The sequence below is a fragment of the Coturnix japonica genome, chromosome 1 (genome assembly GCF_001577835.2).
Source record: "Coturnix japonica isolate 7356 chromosome 1, Coturnix japonica 2.1, whole genome shotgun sequence".
Classification (NCBI taxonomy): Eukaryota; Metazoa; Chordata; class Aves; order Galliformes; family Phasianidae; genus Coturnix; species Coturnix japonica.
The window spans coordinates 98,441,308-98,450,423 of record NC_029516.1 but is presented as its reverse complement, the minus strand read 5'-3'; positions in this window follow the sequence as shown (position 1 = coordinate 98,450,423).

Below are 9,116 nucleotides of genomic sequence, written 5' to 3'. Positions count from 1 at the left end.
TGTCAGGCTTTCAGCGTTGTGGAAGTCGGCACTGGTGGCCTGGCTTACCTGCCAGATACCCCACTCGAGCTCACCGTCCCAGGCGGCATCGTGGTGTTCTCCGTATGCGCTTCTCTGCCATCCGTTGTGGTCACAGACGCAGCCGTCAAAGACGTTGTGACGAGGAAACTGGATGTCTGGTGCTGCTGGTTGTTTGTTGTGCCACTGAGGTGCGTTGCACTTGGACTTCCACCTGTGCTAGCAAGAGTGCTTGCTCTGCTCATAGCTGACGTCGGAGCTGTGGACGACAACGGGCTCTCGTTGAACCGTGACGTGGATGTGGTCAGAGCAATGGTTTGCCCTTCTGATTGCGCTGTTGTGGACTGCGCAGTACTCGCACCCGCACCCGCAGTAAGAGCTGAGGACGCTGGACCCGATGCTGTTTCTGCTGTTGAAGGCTGTGATGTCTTGGTGACTGCAGCTTCAATGTTTTCACTGATGCTCTGTGGTGCTGGCTGGAGGGTACTGTTGAGGAGCCGTGAGCGAAGAAGAGGCCTGGTAGCACCGAGCTGAGCGTTGGAGACCCAGAGCCAGCACTGCCGCTCTCTGTGACAATGCTTGTAAAGCTGGTGTCAGGCTTCAGCGTTGTGGAAGCGGCATGTGGGGCTCTGGCTACCGCCAGATACCCCACTCGAGCTCACCGTCCCAGGCGGCATCGTGGTGTTCTCCGTATGCGCTTCTCTGCCATCCGTTGTGGTCACAGACGTAGCCGTCAAAGACGTTGTGACGAGGAAACTGGATGTCTGGTGCTGCTGGTTGTTTGTTGTGCCACTGAGGTGCGTTGCACCTGGACTTCCACCTGTGCTAGAATGATTTGTTGCAGCTGCCAATCTCGTCGTTAGTGACCCAGTGCCAGCACTTCTGCTTTCCCATGGACCATGATTGTGGATCTCATGTTCTTTTGACATCTGTATTAGCTGCTGACACTGCTTAGGAATATGTTAGTGTTAGGAAAATCATTTCTGGTTTGATATTTTTTTTTCTTTCATTTTTTTTATATTTTTTGCTTGTTACATTTCAACAAATTCTTTTTTTCTCTTTTTCTCATCTCAGAATTACTCATTTATTTATGTTTTTTTATGTTGTCTGTTTCCGTTTTTATTTTTCTTATCCTATTGTTTTTTTTTTTGTTTTTTTTTTTTTTTTGTCTCATGCTTTTCTTCTTATTCCCACAGGCCACATATGTTCCAATACACCTTTTTCTGCTTTCATCTCATGCCTCATGCCATCATGGCAATGGCTCTTTGTCACTTTACCTCTCAGACCCTGGCATTCACTTTTCACTTAGCAGGTACTGTACTTCTGTTTGTTTTTATAACTCTTTCTGAGCAGTATCCCAGACAATGTTTTGTCATAATGAAGTTCTGACTCATTGTATGGCAAATAATTTTATGTCTTTTGATATTTTGGCTAAAGTATTTCCTACAAAGTGTTAAAATAATTGTTTTGTTGTCCATTTTGATAAAGGACTTTGAGAATATATTTCAATAATTTTATATTGAAATATTTTAATATCTTCCATTTTATGGTACTTTAGTGATTCCATTTTCAGTCAACATTCAGTATATATCAACCTGGAGTTTTCAATTTGAATACACACAATTGCGTGTATTCAAAGATATTCAACACAAGAATTTTCTCTCACCTTCCTACTGGATTTCTGTAAGGCCTGTCTTACCAGAGAAATATATCCGTTTCTTCATTATCATGCCTTATTCATATCATATCTTTTTGGTTCTACATACATTTTTGAACAATTATTTTCAAGGATCAAGCACATAAAGTGGGAAATTTCATAAAAAATCTCTGAGGAGCACCCAAGGAATTCACTAAGAATCACAACCATTTCCGTCAAAGCAAACTGATTCATTAGTTTCACACACAAAAAAAAGGTCAAATATCCCACAAGTTTTCAGTTCTGGTTGCTTCCACTTTATTCATGTTTGCCTACTCTTTTTTATGTTAAAAAATAAAGGGTAGTTACTGAGGTACATCAACTATTTTATATATTTTATATGCAGCCCAAGACAGCTTCTCTTCACTCACCGCAGAGCTCGCAAACCAGAGGATTGGACACTCATGTTATTTTTTTCCTCCAGTTATTGTTCTATTTTTCTCCTTCATTTTTTTTTTTTCTTTTTAACTCTTTTAATTCTTCCTCAGTGACCCAGATTTCTCTTTTATTTTCCCTTCGTACTTTTCTAGTTTTGTTATCATTTTAGGCATCTATATCTTTTTGTTGTTGTTGTTGTCATTTTTGGTTGTTGTTTTGTTTTTGTTTTGTTTTTTTACGTTTATATTGATATTTTATATTTATCTGTTTCCCATTTATGTTGTTTTTTGTTTTATTTTGTTTAATCTCTCTAACTACAATTTTTGCATATGTCTTTACACTGCAGTTTTATAGTGTTTTTATAGCTGTTTTCCAAAGACTGCAATTATTTTTTGCAAAACTGTCTCTTCTTTTGTCCTTTGTAGTCATTATTTAACTTCCCAAGTTTTGTGAGTTATCTTCATTGCACACTCAGTTTTAGGCAGGGTAGATTAGGTTGTGTTTTTCTTTTCTGTTACCCTAAGTCATTGATTATTTTGAGAGAAAATTCATTTATTTCCTGTGTTTACCTGTATCTCTAATTACAAAACAAGAATAACTACTATTGTTTGCAATCTGAAAAATATTAGTTTTTATACTCCTTAACAGAAAAAACGAATCCTATTTCAGTTATGATCTTCTACAGACTAATTCAAATCCATTTCCTGTACTTGCCCCACTCATTTCATCATGATTTTAAACGTTGTTTTTGTCCCTCCTAGAAACACATCATCTGCTGTCTCACTTTAATATTATTCCTTAACAACACTTAGCTGATATCCTAGCTCTTTATTTGCAGCTGTGTAAAGTTTCAAGTATCCTCATACAGGTGTACTGAAATAGTTCTACCAAAAAGTTAGCTTGCTTTGGCTCCATGTATCTCTAAAATCAAAGCGTCATTCATCATATTATTTGGCATAGATGTATCAGCATGTAATATATATGTATTCTGCAAAATTCCTCCTACAGACCAATAATTCTTCTGTGTCTCAACACAGCTCAAATTGTATGATCCTCTGAATGTATGCTTTGGACTCTTGAGAGAAAAAAGTAAAAAATATTGAAGAAACTTAAACCCATCTGCACTGAATGTCACAGAAGTAGGCAGTAAGAATAAACATGATTGCTCTTTGAATTTCTAGATATTATTTCAAACTTCTCTTGCAGTACATTAGCAGAACAGCATAATTAATATAACCCAGTCCATATTTTATCTTTCTTTTTCTAAAGAGTCTCTCAGGAGAAAACAGACAAAACACAGCATTCATTGATCTCCTAACAATAAAATTTAAGAATTAAGGCTAAGAAACATCATAAAATCTGGTCATACAATGCATGTTCCATTTTTAGCTGTGCTTTCCACATATTTTTCTCCCATTTATTTATTTATTTGCAACTATATGCCCTACTAAAATGCCCACTGAAATATAGAAATTTAAGAGAAATTACAAAATAAATTCTAACTCTAAATAGTGTTGATTTATTTTACTTTGATTTTTAGCCAGCCCTCTCCCCAGATTATTGTTTCAAATCTATCTCCAGGACATCCTCTAATACATACTGCAAATGCAAATAGTCATATAGATTTTAACTTACACAGAAAAAGAGATAAAATGAAATGCCAGAGGTAATTCCAAATCTCCATGATGAGTTTTCACCTCCTTACAGTACTCTCTCCATTTCTGAAAATGACATTTTGTACTGAAGGCGTCCGTAACTCAAAGAGGGTGAGGCTCCATTGTTACGTCACAGTTAATCCTTCACACAGGCGGGATCACAGCCAATGTAATGAAATTCTCACACCTGACTTCTAGTATCATAAATTCCAAAGTTTTCAGTTGAAGTATGCTTGCGTTTCTATAGTACAACAAAGTCGGAATGTGATTCAAAGTCCAGTGTGTCAAAAGGAAAGACTTATGGAATTCATGGGCAGTGCATCACACCCAAACACTGTTCAATATTTGATTAGAAGGACACTTTAACAACCTTGGGCATGTGTCATACATGACTAAGATACAGTCCTGTGTTGCCCAGAGCACAAAAGCCAAACTCTAATCTGTAGATACAACTTCCCTCTACAAATATTTTCCATATTTTGAAATACTTTGGGAGTAGCTATTGAGGTAATAGCTTGGATTTTTATTGGATACCAAATTACTACAAATGCACCAACCTTTTGTTCTTCAACACTGTAGACAAGCTGCAAAAGCAGTACATCTCTGCTAGTTCACCTTCTTGAGCTAGACAGAAAATACAAAAAAACCTACCCACTCATTCTTAGCTGTGTTTGTCCAGATTTTCTTCAGTAAGCAAGGTCCTCCTAATGATATGCAGGTGATACTGATGGTCACCTGCCCTGAGCTCCATCTTCATCCTGATGAGACTACACACATCTCCCTTCACTTCAGTGACTGTTAATGATAGAAACCCCCCACTTTTCCATGCCTACAGACACACTGAAGACATAAGTATTCATGTTATCTCGTGTTTTTAATACCTTTTCCTGGTTCATGTTTGTTTTCAGCCTCAGAGTGCTTAGAGGAGTGCCACTGAACACTCAGAACACTTGTGGCTCTTTGCAGTGTGGAAGGGTCCCATCTTACTCTGCAGCTCAGGGGGAGTTAATACCTATGTCTCTGGGGGATGCTGCCACTGCTAGCACAGCCAGAGCTGTGAAAGTAACTGAAGTTCCGTACTATCTGCCTAATACATGTGTTACATGTATTCACATTAGTTGGCCTTTAATTTGCAGTCTCCTCTGCCTCAACTGTAAAAAGTATTATTCTGTCTTCCTTCTACCTCTCCCCAGATGGTTTTCATTCTGTTTATTTTGCTTCTTTAAAATTAAATGGGTTCTGTTTTCCTAGTCACGAAAGTTAGGACACTAACTCTCTAACATATCCACCTTTTTTATTTTTTTATTTTTTTTAAGGAAAGAATGAGGAAATGAAGGATATAACTGAGAGAATAATCTGTTTCATTGTTATCAGAACAGTAATTCTGGCTTTCCATTGAGAATACCCTATGCAGTATAGTTAGTATCGCAGAACTGATGAAATGGGACCATTACCAATTTGAGGACTTCTCAGGTTTTCAAGTCCTAACATGTCTGTAACTAAGTCTTAGATTTTTAGATTTTCCTGAAGTGGGTGTGTTTTCTTACCTTCATTTTGCTTTGGTTTTCCTTTGACAAGGAAGTGAGACCAAGTCAAACAGTCCTTGAAATGAACCAAGGAAATGGCACTGTTGTTCTTTCACGTGAGGTAGAGTAGCAGATTTCTGCTTCATGCTTTGTTTGTTGTAGGAACTCCTGACACAGTCAGATGTTTTCTAAGCAATCACTAATTTAGACCTAATTTCCCATGGCCTATGCAGGTCCTACTCATCTACTAACAATGTTTGAGCGTCAATTCCCTTGCCAACCAGAGTCCTCTGTCCCTGTTGAAGGAAGGGCAAAATATAACCCTCATTAACTTCCTTGCCCAGAATCATCTTCTGTGATATGAAACATATTTTCTACTGCTTACAAAAGCTATTTCTGAGTTCTCAGGCTAAATTACGTCAAATCATTTCTGAAATACTCAGAAGAAGGAAACATAGTGGGCCTTATGCAAAAGCACATTTCTGGCTCCTGACTGTAAAATCACAACAAAAACCCAGAAGACCCAATTCAGAGAAACAGTTCCCAGGAGCCTTTAACTATTCTGACTTCCATCTCTCCCTACCCAGCTATCCAAAATGCATCTGGCTAAGAAAAATCACGTTCTTGGCTTGAAAAATAAATAAATAAATAAATAAATAAATAAATAAATAAATAAGACAGAAACAGAAAAGGAACAAACAAAGGCAAGATATGTATCTTATTTACCTCCTGGATTTGCAAAACTCTGATGTTCGTGTCGAGACACTTTTTACTGTCATTCTAGTGATCAGAAATTTAAAATGGGAGAAACATGAATACTGAAGACTTCTATTTCTGTGGGATTTTGAGGCTTTAAAAAGCAGAACACTTGATCATAGCTATATCAAAGGATCTGTAACACAGTACTGAATAATGCTATGTAGAAAAATTGTCTCTTTCAGTTTGACCAGGAAAAGGAAGAAAAGAAAATGAATCTAAACAAGAAAGTCCAGTTCTCCACCATGCACATCACCCACACAGCATCCAATAGCCTACTGCCAGAGGACAAATATCCGTGTTAATCATAAACCACAGGCGAGAATTAAGAAATTAGCCATGGTTTCCAGGGTAGAATTCAAAAGACGTTGCTCAGACAGGGATTATTTCCAACAATAACAATGTAAGTTCATTACATTGAGCTGGCATGCAAAACTAAAACAGTGACTTTTCAAGGAAGATCATACTGCGTTTGAGGCTTTCTGCAGGACAGCTAATTCTGTTCTCAGAAACTAACAGAAGGATTATGTTAGACACAGAGAGAGCAGGTTGCTGTCAACACGACTACTGATACTCAACTTTTTGACATCTGTTTCCCTCCGCATATCTCAGAATTAGAACGAGACATTTTCTTTTTCTTTCTTTTTTTTTTTTCTAAATACAACTTCCTAGCAACGCTGAGAAATTCCCTATGTGTAGGAAGTCTAGTAGTATAACACTTGTGACATTATAGAGTACGTTAAACCTCCTGTATATGCAAATATATAACTAATGCCAGGGAGAACTGCAGGAGAGCCTGACTGGAGCTTTGCACAATTAATTCTTTTCCCAGGACCATCACAACCATCCCTTCTCTGTGAAATGAAAATTCACTTTCATAATGTGGGCTACTAATGTTCCTATTCTTGGAAGAAAAGACAGCTGCACTTCCATGTATGGATGTCCTAAGCTGATAGGTGTCCTCTCACTGAGGGGCAGTTGTTTTATACTGCTAAGATAAGCAAATAGGAGATCATGTCAGTTTAATGCCTGGCAGCTCCCAGGCATTAAACTGACATGACAGCGTTGCCATTTCACAGCTTCAGAATCTTCTTGTGAAACATTTCCTGGTGCAAAACCAGCAAAATTTGTCCAAAAACTTTTGAGCTCATTATGATTGTTCCATCTAGCCCAAAACCAGAATTGCAATACTCTTTGTCTACATTAGTGATAGATACTTTTATCTCACCTACTGCATATTGGAATCAAGAACTCATTTGGTAAGCATCTTTTTGCTACAGATAACATTTCATGAGTTTTAAGAGAAAAGTATTTTATAACTCAGTTTCTCCACTTACCAGCCATAGTACCCAGAAATAAGCCACACAGTCCTTCTAACATCTTTGGGCTCAGGCTTTGAACTTTTACTTCCTGTTGACTCAGGACAGAAATTTCACTATTCCCCAGAGAATTTGTGAAAAAAAAAAAATAATTTCAGTCTTTACTAAACTTTCAATTGCAGTCAGACTGAATGGCCTTGGTTTTACTTTTAGTGGTTTACTTGGTTTTACTTTTTTATCTGAATTTAAACCCTGTGATTTCCGAACTATATTAATTTGCAATATGATCTAAAATGCAACGTGGTGAAGGCTAAATAAAACCTGCTTAACACTATTTTCATGAGAAGTGTTGTGATAACTTCTCCCAGGTAATCCCACATAAACATTTTTTTTTCTCAAAAGTTCTATTCTCTAGCCAGCAAAAGCTGTTAAAGACCTTTCAGTGGAGTAGCATTTTTTGCCAAGGACACTTCTAAATTATCATCTTCTTTTACATGACATGGCCAATAACTGTGAGTGAAATCCTTGTTCCATTTTTAAGTTACCTGCCTACACATCTTTTTCATACTGATATACTTTTCCATATAAAGCATTAGCTCTGTTACAAAACAACACACAGAATGCCTCCACAGCTAAAATGAGGATTCCAGTCTTCCATAGCTCTTTTCCTAGAGAGCTGTTAATTAGCTTCACGAAACTACATAGAAGGCACTTGGTCAAGGTTTTAAATAAAAGACTTTTTTTTTTTTTTCCCGAGTTAAGGGGAAATGAAAAAGAAGACGGTAAAAGATAATCATCAACTCAAGTATTTTTAAACAGAAGAGTTACAGACTGCTCCTAAACACCAAGGCCAGAGAAATTAGCTGGCTCAAAATTATACTGCTTAGGCTTCACCCATCTCGCATATCCTTGCCTTAGAGAGAATCAAGGAGTGAAATAACAGGTGAGTACTGTAAAAGATGAGAGTTCCAACTGATGATTTCTCCCTGGTTCACTTTTGTTTAGAAGCATAAAATTAACTGTTGAGAATGTTGCCTCCCTTTGTACAGAGAAGATATTTGTGAAAGTTTTTATCTTATTTTTGCAGTGAAAGGCTCCAATCATGTCTTTTCCATTGTCTCCCTGACACAAGCAAGATCTAGATGTCAGGACCAGAAAAGGAAGATGAGATTTTCTCCGTGCATACAGGCAGCAAACAAGGGTACAGATCAGGTAAATGGCAACATAATGATCATCCTCAAAGTAGTATGTAAATGGAAAAATGAGAAAGACTTCAATCTCCTTTCTAGGTTAATATAATATCAGGGCAAGAGCACCTTGGCTCTGCTTCTGTTGTCTGTTCCAACATTATTTGTGAGGAGCCCTTCTGCACATCAGATAGAGCAACAGCAAGAGCTTAGCTGGAATACAAATCACTCTTCTGGAGCATACCCAAATTAATGGGACTGAATATAATCAAATATTTTGTTCCTTATTATTGTCTTCCTCTATAGTCTCTAATGTGAGAACAAGAGCTAAGCTTCGTCTCCTGATGTTATTTCTTTGCATTTCAGTTCTTCTAAGAATACTGTTTTCTTTCCTCAATTTCTTTAACAAAGTCTGATTTGCCCTTTGGGGTGTTGTTAATTAAATAGATGTTTAGCCTTCCTTCTAAATTTTGGAAACCTTCTCCACCAATGATACCTGGCCCTAACCTTCAAAATACAGAAAGAATAAGCTAACATTTTTATCTGGCAAGGATTTCCCCAGAAACTATAGATGTAGTGAA